The sequence below is a fragment of the Sus scrofa genome, chromosome 6 (assembly GCF_054392235.1).
Source record: "Sus scrofa isolate SSC_HxYL_T2T_F1_AM1 chromosome 6, Sscrofa_HxYL_maternal_Yorkshire_Landrace_v2.0, whole genome shotgun sequence".
In the NCBI taxonomy this organism is placed as follows: domain Eukaryota; kingdom Metazoa; phylum Chordata; class Mammalia; order Artiodactyla; family Suidae; genus Sus; species Sus scrofa.
The window spans coordinates 76,720,680-76,733,429 of NC_139388.1; positions in this window are offsets into that span (position 1 = coordinate 76,720,680).

Genomic DNA, 12,750 nt, shown 5'->3' on the forward strand with positions numbered 1-12,750 from the left:
TCTCTGCAGTGTGTGTGAAAGGCAACGCCGGGAAGTAAAGGTTGTTCAATTCTTCAGAGGGAAGCTGGGGAGAGGCAGCGCTCGCTGGTGGCCAGGAAGCAATTGGATGTGTTTTCTCAGAAAGGGCAGAGAACACGACTCCACATGCTCCTGTTTACCATCGCAGCCCTGGGTCCCTGATGCCACTGCAGCGGGTGAGAAGCTAGTTGGTCCAGGTTCCTCTTTCTCTGGGTGTCTTCCAGGAGAGTAAAAACCAAACCAAGAGGTCATGGGGACCTGGCTGGAGGCGGTTGTGTTGTGGGGGGAGTGTGGGGGCATCTCGTCATCCAGGCCCGTTCTTTCCTCCCCAGTCCTCTAGCGCCTGCCTCGGTCCCATGTCATCTTCCCTGGCGTCTGGAGATGGGCCCTTCTGGGTGCAACCTCCAGCCCAAAGCACTTCCCGGCTACGTGGCCTCAAGCGAAGCCCTCAGGTGCTTTCAGCCTTGGTTTTTGAATCTGCAAAACGGACATCATAATTTTCTTCCGAGATGCTTGGGAGGCTCAGCAGGGAGGCAGGTAAAGGGCTTGGCCTGATGCTGGGCGGATCTCCTATTCAGGAAAGAACATTCATGGGATGCAACGTTGCATGGACTTTAGCGATTGCCCAAGCCTGTCTGCAGTCTTTGGGCTTCACGATGTGTGTAAAGAGGCTGAGGATCAGTCAGCACTGCCTTTATGACTTGTGGCTCAGAAAGGTAAAGCAACCCGCCCACTGTCACACAGCCAGGAAGTGCCAGAACTGGAGTTCAACCCCCCAACGCTGACTCAGAAGCCCCGACCCCCACCCCCTGCCCTCACAGCCGGGCTGCCTCTGTGGTTGGGGCTCTGTTTACATCACAGTTATCGTGTGGCATCAGGCCCTTTGGACCAGCTTCCTTTAGGCAGGGGGTCAATTTTATGCCTCTTTTATAGGGAGGCAGAGTCAGTATCGAGAGGCTGGATAAGCCTGCCTGAGATCAAGGGGTATTTCTGGTTCCTCTGACCAGAGAGAGGGAACAGAGCTGACCCAATCAGAGCCTTGTTCCCTGAAGCTGCTTTCCTTAAAAGCGATCTGATCCTGAGGTCAGGATTGGCGCAGGGCTTGCGGGGGCAGGCAGGACAGAGAGCCCATCCTGGAGAGCTGTACACTTGGACTCTTCCCCACTTTCAGTAACCCGGTGTATTTGGCTCTCTGCCCCATCCCAGGATCCCGGGAAGGAAGACGGGCAGGTCAAGAACAGGCCTCCCTGAAGCTCCCATCATGACTCAGTGGTTAACGAACCCAACTAGTGTCCACGAGGACACAGGTTCGATCCCTGGCCTCGCTCATTGCTGTGGCTGCGGCCGGTAGCTGTAGCTCTGATTTGAACCCTAGCCCGGGAACTTCCATATGCTGCATGTGCAGCCCTAAAAAGCGAGGGGAAAAAAAGAAGAAGTCTCAAGCCTTCCCATTTTACAGATGGGAAAACTGAGCCCCATAGCTAAGGCCCAGCTTGGTGCTCTGCGGTGGAGACCGCTTCAGCTGTACCTTCTGTCTGGTTGCCAAGAATCACTCTTTAGGCCAAGTGAACAGTAAGATTACTTGCGGATTCTCACTCTTCATTTTCTTTTCTTTTTTAAAAAAAACTGGTGTTAAAAGTAACCATGGTAAGAGACTTGAGTTCTTATTGACAAGGCAGCTTTGCAAGAGCCAATGTGGTCCCCATAATCAGACAGGAATATTGTAAGAAAAGGGCTTTGCAGCTTCGTGGGCACATGGCCTGTGTTCTCCCACAAGGCTTCATGCTTGGAAGGACCACGGGTTTCTTGCTCTGCTGTCATTGTCAAAAAAATGAATAATTTTTGAATGAGGGGCCCTATGTTTGCATTTTCCTCTGCCAAAATTCCATAGCTGATCCTGCAGAGGGACCAGGAAATTGTCTGTCAGGAATTGCTCAAGGCCAAAGCCCTTTACAAACATCACCACTTAACCTCACAGTGGCCATAATTATAGACGAGCTTGCTCGTCCCCATTTTTCAGGAGTGTTGACTGGCTCGTAACTGCCCTTAACTGTCCTTGTTCTCTCGTGCTCCATCATGAACCACTTCAAAACTTTGTGGCTGGAGTTCCCTATGTGGTGTAGTGGGTTAAGAACCGGACTGCAGCAGTTCTGGTCACTGTGGAGGTGTGGGCTTGATCCCAGGCCCAGTGCAACCGGTTAAAGGATCCAGAGTTGCCACAGCTCTGGCGTAGTTTGAAGCTGCGGCTCAGATTCAGTCCCTGGCCCGAGAACTTCCATATGCTGTGGGTGGAGCCATAAAAAAAAAAAAAAAAAAAAATCCCAAACTTAGTGGCTTCAAACATGACCCGTTGTTTATTTTGCTCACAAGTCTGTAGTGTGGTCCGGGCGTGGCAGGGAAAGCGCATCTCTGCTCGCGCTGTGCTGGGGACCACATGTCTGAGATGGCTGGCAGGCTGGTGCTGGCTGTGGGTTTCTCTCTGAGGGCCTCTCTCCCAGGGTTGGCTGGGTTCTTAGAGCAAACAATCCTTTAGGAAGTGGAAACTGCCGGGTTCTTAAAATCTGGGCCCAGCATCCTTTTGGCCATATGCCAAGAGGTCACAGAGCCCAGATTCAAGGGGAGGAGATGTAGCCCCCTCCCCTAATAGGAGTCAAAGAATTTTGAAATCTTATTGTGTGCCGGGCACTGTGCGCGTATCCCTGTACATACGGCCTTATTCTATCCTCCCAATAATTCCACCATCATTGTTCCCAGAGTTGCCTTCAGGAAGCTAAATAACCAAATCCAAGTTTTGTCTCTAGAGTGTGACCCTTGGTCAGGGGGGCTGACCTGGGCATTCAGGGATCCAGGCCATCAGAATGCGGCCGGGCCAGAATCTGTCTGGTTCAAGAACATTTTGAAATAATCAGCTGCAAAGCCCTACTTTTTCCAGATGGAGAAACTGAGCCTGCAAGGGGTCTCGTGGGCTTCTGCTGAGAAGGGGCGCAGGGTCTGACATCTTCCAGGGCAGGAAGGGGGCCCCCCCTGGGGCTGCCCAGAGCCCAGTCAGGAAGTCACAGAGAGCTGTGGGCAGATTATGCAATAAGACTGTCGCAGGGACATTGTTTTTCACCGAGATGACACTTCACTCAGGAAATACCCGCAGCCTTGGCAGGTGTCGAGGGAGGGTTCCTCGTTTTGGGCGGAAGACCCCCTGTGAGCAGTGGGGCACTCTCGAGGAGGTCCAGGGTCCCCTGGGCCAGGTACGTCTCTCACAAGTTCCCTGCGTGGCACCCCATGCCTCTGTGATCTGGGCTCTGACACCAGAGATTAAGAGGCTCTATCTCTACATCCAGGAAGTCACACATTAGTTGGAAAGATGCTAAGATCTCAATGACTGAGGTTTTTTGTGCCATCTCATTTAAACCCTGCTGTGCCCTAGGAAGTGGTGGCTATGATTATCCTGACGTTATAAGCGAGGAAACCGAGGAGGCACAGAGTAGTTAAGTCACTTGCCTGAGGTCACACAGCTGCTGAGAGATGCAGCCAGGATTCAAACTCAGGCTCTCTAGCTACAGCCTGGGTTCCCAACCACCTGGCCATACTATTCCATCATAGGTCAGGCTGGGGTCACCGTGGGGCTGTGGCCCCAACCCTGGGTCCTAGGTCCTGCAGGACACTGTCCAGGCATCCGCCAGCCTCAGTAAATGAACAGGGAATGGAGTTTGCTTTCTGGCTTCCGTCCAGCTTTCCTTTCCAAGGCCCAGCTCCGACCAGGCCATCCTGTCAGAGTTCCTCAGTACCTACAGGCCCAAGTCGGCCAACCTGGCCCTCTCAGGCCTGCCCTGCTACCTGCCACAGCCCCTGTCTCCAAAACCCCTCTGCCACCCCATGTCATCCGCCCAAGTCACCCAATATGGCAGGCCCTTCCCCACTGTGAAACCTCTGTTCAGGGCTCCAGCCCCAAACCTCTGTGCTCAGCTTTCTCCTCCTCCTCCTCCAGACCGCCCCAGGACAGCCAGGACCACCCAGGACCGAGACCTCTGTTCCCACAGCATGGACTGTGAAGAGGGTCAGAGGCCTGGTTCCAGAAGCCTCACAAACACGGACTTCGGCCTGAAAAGATGAATTTGTCCCCACACTCACTCACTCACTCAGCCCCTCGTTTGGTCACTCAAGCAACAGAACTGTACAGGCACCTACTGTGTGTCAGGAACTGGTTGAGGAATGCAGTGGGGCTGGAGGCGGGTAGGGTATACAGTAGGTATGCTGTCAAGGAGCCAAAGCCCAACTAGGGAGGCTGGCCTGAAGTCAGGTGATAGCTGAGGGCGTGGTCACTGTGGTGACAGAGGCGAGCATAGGACTCTAGTGCCCACTGCATGACATCAAGTCCAGATAGGGGGGTCTCCACTGCCTCCCCGGGAGGTTGGATTTTTTTTTTTCTCTCTCTTTTTATGGCCGCACCTGTGGCATATGGAATTTCCCAGGCTAGGGGTCAAATCGGGGTTGCGGTTTGACATGGCATGGCAAATGCCAGGTCCGAGACGCATCTGTGACCTACACCATAGCTCATGGCAACCCCGGATCCTTAACCCACTGAGCGAGGCCAGGGATCGAGCCCACATCCTCATGGATACTAGTCGGGCTGTTAACCCACTGAGCCACAACGGGAAGTCCAGTAGATTGGATTTAATAAGGACCTATCTCAAAGAGAGATTGCAAGGATTAAACTCATTCATTCATTTGTTAAATATCTATTGAGCTCCAACTGTATGCCTTGCTGGTTGTTGGGGACATAGCCCTGCCCTCATGGAGAGAGATAATGATAAAAAGTACACAAGAGGAGTTCCCGTTGTGGCCCAGTGTTAAGGAACCTGACTAGGATCCATGAGGATGCAGATTCGATCCCTGGCCTTGCTCAGTGGGTTAAAGGATCCGGTGTTGCCATGAGCTGTGGCGTAGGTCGCAGACACAGCTCGGATCTGGCCTTGCTGTGACTGTGACATTAGACCTCTAGCCTGGGAACCTCCATATGCCGCAGCTGCAGCCCTGAAAAGCCACTGGTTTCTTTGCCAGTGGCGGTGGTGATAAAGACACTCACTGGTGTGTAGGGTTGGGTGTGCAACCAGGGCTTGGGGATTTGGCGCAAGTCAGACAAAAGTCTGGAAGGTTGGAGAAACTGGGGACATGCAGGGGCAAGTGAGCAGCAGTGACTGGGGTGTCAGAAATGAGAGTGTGAGTCTGGACAAACCTCCCCTCCCCACCCCTGCATTTGGTTCATCACTAGGTCCTGGAGGAAGAAAGGGGTGAGGTGATGGAGACGGTTTCGTAGGCAGAAATTATTCTGTAGGCACCGGGAGGGGAGTGGAAGGGCTGGGCTGGGTGGTTGGTGGGAAGTTGCAACAGCCTCGGGGAGGGTCTGGGAACTGCTGTGGAATCGGGGCCCCACGGGGGTTTCCTTTGAGTGTCGAGGGGAAGAGGGAGGCTGAGCACTTCGGGAACTTCACAGGGAAACCTTCCCCTGCCCTGGGGGAGACCCGGGGCTCCCCTCTGGGGGGCAGACTATATGGCCACCATTGAATTCTGAGTCTGCATTTCTGAGCACCGGCTATGTGCCGGGGGCTGTGGCCTCCCAAACTCTGCAACTTTCTGCTTTCCTGCAGGGGACTTATCTCCTCCCCATTCTATAGTTGAAGAAAAGGAGGCTTAGGGAGATGAAGTGATTTGTTCAAAGTCAAGGTCACGTGCTGGTAAGTGGTCTGAGCTAGGACTTGAACCCAGGTCTATGGGGTGGCAAAGGTGCTGCTTCCTAGGTGTTTAAAATGCCACCATTCATTCCTAGGGGCTAAAGATTCCTGAGCTCCTCTTTTGGGCACAAGGCTGGAGTGGGATCTCAATGCACTGTGAGTGAAGGGGCAGGAGAACTCTGTCTGGAACACAGTAGGTGCTCAATATTTACGCATGGAGTGAGTTCCCATTGTGGCTCAGCGGGTGAAGACGCCAGCGTTGTCTCTGTGAGGACGCAGCCTTGCTCCGTGGGTTAAGGATCCTGTGTGGCTGTGGTTGTGGCGTGTTGCAGCTGCAGCTCTGATTCGATCCCTAGCCTGGAAAAGGCCACACGCCGCAGGCGCGGCTTCGGAAAGAAAAGAAGAAACTTACACATGGAGTCTGCGGGATGGGTAGGGCAGGCCTGGGGCAGAGGGGGTGGGCTCTGGGTCCCTGGAGAAGGAGGTCCCGTCCACAAACGTCATGTGGGATGAATGAGAGGTGGCCAAAGCATGGCCACGACCTCAAGAAGGCCCCCCGCTCCTCGGCTGGGGTCCCCCCATCCCCTGCAAGCACTCAGCCTCCACCTCCCAAGTTCCTGCAGGGCCTGTGCCCACAATGAGTCATTCCTGCCCAGCCCTGCCCAGCTCTGGCCTGTGGACATGCAATCGTCAACATCCGAATGAGTGAAGACTGGGAAATTAGAGTGGGGAAAACGTACTTATCTCTTCCTCCTTTTGAATTGGGGAAGGGAAAGCTCGCCAGGGGAAAAGAAGGCCAGTGACTTGGGCTCTGCTGAGAAGCAGGGCCTCCTGGGCTGCATCTCCCAAAGAGAGAGCAGAGTATTGTGGCAGGGAACTGCCCCCTGGCCCTGTCACTCCCTCCTGGCTCCTTGGCACTCCCGCTCTGAGCCAAGTTCTCGCTAGTGAGAAAAAGATGGGCTCTTGACGTGGCTGTAGGCCATCGGCGGGGGCCGGGGGGGGGGGAAGCAGGTGTGATGTGAGAATCTGGGCGGGGATCATATGTGCAGGGATTTTGGGACCCCTGGACCTCAGAGCCCCACACAGCCCTTCCCTCTCAGAGCACAGAAGGGGAAACTGAGGCCTGGCGGGGTGAGCCCAAGGTCACCTCAAGAATCACTGCTATTAGGACCTGGACCCAGGTTGCTGGTGTTTCAAAAGTTAAAACAAAACGGACATGCCTTTATAAAACAGAGAGGTAATTTTGGGGAGAAAAGTAAAAATAGGATAAGTACAGGGAAAATAATAAAAGTTATGTATGATCCCATCACCCATTATAAAGAATTTTTTTTTTTTTTGGCCGCACTCAGGGCATACGGTAGTTCCCGGGCCAGGGACTGAATCTGAGCTGCAGCCGTTGGCCTACGCCACAGCTGTGGTGATGCCAATCCTTAATCCTTTTTTTTTTCGTCTTTTTTTTGCTATTTCTTAGGCCGCTCCTGCGGCATATGGAGGTTCCCAGGCTAGGGGTCAAATCGGAGCCGCAGCCACCAGCCTACGCCAGAGCCACAGCAACGCGGGATCCGAGCCGCATCTGCAACCTACACCACAGCTCACGGCAACACCGGATCGTTAACCCACTGAGCAAGGGCAGGGACCGAACCCACAACCTCATGGTTCCTAGTCGGATTCGTTAACCACTGCGCCATGACAGGAACTCCCCAATCCTTAATCCTTAACCTTAATCCAGAGACAATGGATCTTTAAGCCACTGTGCCACAGTGGGAACTCCCTTCTTAATAATTTTTTAAAATTATTTTTTTATCTTCAGTGATTTATTAATAAAATAAAATCTCCCAACTTTATGGTCATAATTATTATGGGTGGGTGTTCATAGCCCAACTTACACTGGTAAAGTCATTGTCGCTCTATCATCACAATTAGAAACCCATAACTTAAGACTGTCAGCATGAACCCCACCTCCATGGAGCCCCCATTCAGAGGTTTCGCTTCTGATGACTCTGAATGGAACTCCTGGAGGCCTCTTGCTTTTAGTTCTTGTTCTTTCAGGTTATTCTTAATTTTTTTTATTATTATTATTTTTTTTTTGGCAGCACCTGTGGCATGCAGAAGTTCCTGGGCCAGGGATCAAACCCATGCCACAGCTGTAACCAGAGCAATAGCAGTGACTACGCTGGATCCTTAACCCATGGAGCCACCAGGGAACTCCTTGTTCTTTTATTTTACATACAAGACCTGCTCCTTCTCAACATCTGTGCTAGATTAGGGAATCACTTTACTGACTTCAGATTTCAAATTATTTCCATTATTCTGCAGAGTCTGGATCACAGATCCAAGCTGTGGGACTTTAGGGTTCTGGGGCTATGACTCAGGAGAGAGCCAAGCTAGTGGGGAGCAAAGCTTTCCCAGCCCCCTTCAGCTGAAGCAGCAATGCTTGGGTCTGTCTTATAAGCTGGGTTTCCATCCTGATGCTCATTACTATCGAGTGCTTAGAGTGTGCCAGGTACTTTTCCTGTACCACAGCATTTACTCTTCACACCAATCTTAGGAGGTAGGTATAATTATTATTGCCATGCTATAGAGCAAGAAACAGAGGGCCCAGAGAGGTGTAGTGACCCGTCCAAGGTCACACAGCCAATGAGTGGCAGAGTTGGAATCCATACCCAGATAATCTGAAAAAATGAAGTTGTCGTTCCTTCTGAAATTCCATTTGAACAGAGTTTTATGACCAAAAAAATCTTTGAGAATCTCTGGTTTAGCTTATTGCACTGCTTCCTCTCCAATGCCAGACTCCATAGAGAGAGGGCAAGAGATCCCTGTGGGCTGGAGAAATCCGGGAGGGCTTCAAGAAGGAGGTAGAGGAGTTCCCACTGTGGTGTGCTGAGTTAAGAATCCAGCCAAAGCAGCTCCAGTTGATGCGGAGGCACAAGTTTGATTCCTGCCCCAGCACAGTGGGTTAAAAGGATCTGGCTTTGCCGAAGCCTGATTCAATCCCTGGCCCGGGGAACTTGCATGTGCTATGGATGCAGCCCTTTAAAATAAAAAAGAAAGAAAGAAAAGAAGAGAAAAAAGAAGGAGGTAGAGTTGGAATAGGGAGACATTTTTTTTTTACTTTTATGGCTGCACCTGAAGCAAAAGGAAGTTTCTGGGCCCAAGGTCCAGTTGGAGCTGCAGCTGCCAGCCTCCGCTATAGTCACAGCAACACCAGATCCGAGAGACATCTGTGACCTTTACTGTAGCTCATAGCAATGCTGGAACCTTAACCCACTGAGTGGGGCCAGATATTGAACCCTCATCCTAACAGAGACAACATCAGATCCTTAACCTGCTGAGCCTCCACGACAACTCCGGAAGGCATCCTATTGCAATGTGAGATTGTTTATGCCTAAGTGGGCTCGGGAAAGCTATTTTCCCTAGGAAAGGCCATAAAGAAGATGCGACAGGGATGGCCTCTGCCTCCTGATTAGGCTCGTGTGAAGAGCTGAGGTTACTGACTCAGTAGGTAGGAGCTACTGGTGAGGGGGTGGGATGGGCCCGTAATTCCACCTCCTCCTAAGGGCCAGCCCTTGTTCCGAGCCCGTGACCAAGTTCTCCGTCTGTGAAGTGGAACCTCGTTCTGATGCATGGTACAATTTAAGGGCCACTGCCTTGGGGTCTTAGCAAATCCTTTAGGAAATACACTTCAGATTTTAGTGAGATTTGCTATAGAGCGCTGTGCCCACACTCTGCTGGCTGTGTGGACTAGGATAAACCGCTTAAAGTCATGTAACTTATGGTTACCAAAGGGGAAACGTGGCGGGGGCGGGGGGATATATTAGGAGTTTGGGGTTAACATATACACACTACTATATATAAAATAGATACACAACAAAGTCCTACTGTCTAGCAGAGGGAATTCCACTCAACATTCTGTAATAACCTCTATGGGAAAAGAATTTGAAAAAGGATGGATATTTGGATATCATGAATAAACTGATTCACTTTGCTGTACACCTGAAACTAACACAACACTGTATCAACTCTACTCCAATAAAATTTTACAAAAAAAGAATAAAGAACTGTATAAAATTAAAGCAGTTTCAAAAAAAGAGCAAAAGAGAGTCCCTCTACCAGATACTAAATATTCTACAAATTTCTACTAAAAAAACCATGAAGAACTAGCCCAGGAGCAAGAAGACTGATGGAAAGAATGAATCGTTCAGCGACAGACCCACGTAATTATTTTTTTCCAGACTCATGTAATTATTATATATATATTTTTCAGGCCCAGGTAATTATGATTAATGATTAAAGGATGACCTGTTTAGCCAATTGTATAGGAAAGACTGGCTCACTCTACGGAGAAAAATGAAGTTGGATCTCGAGATCATATGCACGATATATAATTGGGTTGTATAAAGCTATGAGTTCTCATCCTGCGTCAGTGGTAACCAACCCGACTAGTATCCAGGAGGACATGGGTTCGATCCCTGGCCTTGTTCAGTGCGTTAAGGATCTGGGCATTGCCATGAACTGTTGTGTAGGTCGCAGATGTGGCTCAGATCTCGCACTGCTGTGGCTGTAGCGAGGTCAGGGGCTACAGCACTGATTTGACCCCTCGCCTGGGAACTTCCATATGCCATGGGTGCAGCCCTAAAAAGCAAAAATAAATAAATAAATAAATAAAATTAAATAAAACTAATAGAAAAATATTTTAACATCTCATGGTAAGTAAAGACCTTTTGATTAAGGTCCAAATGGCTAAAAATTTGTGGATTTGATTATATTAAAATTAAAGTGTTGTTTTTCTTAAGTCAACCAAAAACATTATAAATCAGGTTACCACACTGATGACAGAATGGAGAAGTGTTTGTGATATTTTAAAATGACAAGGAATTAATATCTAGAATATGCAAGGAATTATTGCAAAGCTACAAGAAAAAGACAGGAAATAATAGAAATATGGTCAAAGGATATGAATAGGCAGTTCGCAGAAGGGGAAACCCAAATGAGTAAGTAATGAAGAGGTGCTCAAACCCACGAATATTCAGAGAAATGCAAATGAACAACGGTGCGTTCCGTTCAGTACCCATCAAGTTGGCCAAAATCAGAATGTTGGCTAATGGTGGGTTTGGGGGGAGGGTGAAGAAATAGGACCCTTCTGACCTTGCTGCTGGGAAGCCGTGTGGCTGGTGGCACCATCCTGGAGAAACCTCTGGCAATGTTAGCAAGCTGGGTACGGGATTACTCCCAGAGCCACTTGGCAGTTCCCCTTCTGAACAACTCAGACGCCCCAAAACGCTACCGCGATTTACAAGGACCATTGACTGGAGATTACCGGGATGGGGAGGGGAGGGAGCCGGGCTGGAGGGATGGGGGGGTAGGGTGGGAATAAAGCAAGAGACGAGGCTTGTAAGGCAAAATCTGGGGAGTATGATTCACGGAACCCGCTGTACCTGAGGTCCAAAACAAGGAGAGCGAGAGAGGTTATGCAAAAAAAGATTCCGTTCACACCAACGACCAAAGTATAAAATAACGAGGGATCGCTTACCAAAAAGGGGAGGGGCTGGAGGAGGGGCTAGTTGAGGGAGATCGGTCGGACCAGGGCCCGGGTGCTCCCCCTCCACCCCCGCCCCGTTTGGAGAACACAAGGAAAGGCGGAGAAACTGAGGCCAGAGTGTGTCTGGGGAGAGCCAGGCAGAAGGTGGATGCCGCATGTCGTTGGGTCTTTTAGCTAGAACGTGGGGATCAGCGGCTTTTTGGTTCCTCCGGGGCCTGAAGGAGAGAGTGAGAGTGGGGGTTGGAGAGTGGGCTGGGTGGATGGGTGGCAGCTGGGAACGTAGGAGGGGTGGGCAGCAGGAATGAGAGCGGTGGAGGGGGTAGGGATGGGGCTTGGGAGTTGGGGGCAGGGGGACTCGCCCTGCAAAGTAAAGGAATAGGTTAGGGCCTTGGGGAGGCTCAAAGGAGGTAGGAGAATTGAAAGCCCTTTGAAAATATCACGGGCTATAAAAACAAACCCGCTGTCTAGATCAAAGGTCCTTGCTGATGTGGGCATCGGGAGGGCCTCTCACCTGCTGCTGGTGGGAGTGTACAGCCCCCTGGGAGAGGAATTTGGCAGGACCTAGTGAAAATGAAAATGTGTAAACCCCAGGGGCCTGGCAGTGCTACTTTCTAGGTTTTTGACCTAGAGAAACTCTCCATCCTGTGCTTCAGGAGACAGGTGCCAGAGTGCATAGGGGCCAGAGGTACAAACATGGGGACAGTCAATTCTCAGGGCAGCAGGTAGACAAGGAGGGGGTGGGGGTGGGGGGCAGGCCTGTGGGCAGCACCGGGTCTGAACTCAACAACACGGAAAGTTCTCAGAAACACAGCCCAGGGTGGGGTGGGGGGAGGGAAGGGGAACCCAGGGGCAGAACAGCCAGCCTGGTATATTTATACAAACACACACAAGCACACACCTAATACTACTCCCTGTTCTTCCTTTATATGTAAAGGCAGAAAACAGATCTGAGAGAAACCAGAGGACTCAGTAATATAGTTGCCTCTGGGGAGAAAAAGAAGGAACGAGACTGGGAGTGGAGTCAAGAAAGACTTCAATTTTATTGTATTTACTTACTTACTTTGTCTGTTCTCTTTTTAGGGCCGCCCCCTCGGCTAGAGGTCTAATTAGAGCTACAGCTGCCGGCCGGCCGACACCACAGCCACAGCAGCTCCAGATCTGAGCCGTGTCTGCGACCTACACCACAGTGCATGGCAACACGGGATCCTTAACCCACTGATCGAGGCCTCATGGTTCCGAGTCGGATTCGTTTCCCCTGCCTCATGACGGGAACTCCAAAACTTCAAGTTTAATTACAAAAAAGAATTTGAGGAGTTCCCATTGTGGCTCAGTGGGAACGAACCCGAGCAGTATCCATGAGGACGCAAGGTTCGATCCCTGGCCTTGCTCAGGGGGATAAGGATCCAGCGTTGCTGCTGTAAGCTGTGGTGTAGGCTGGCAGGTGCAGCTCCGATTTGACCCCTAGCC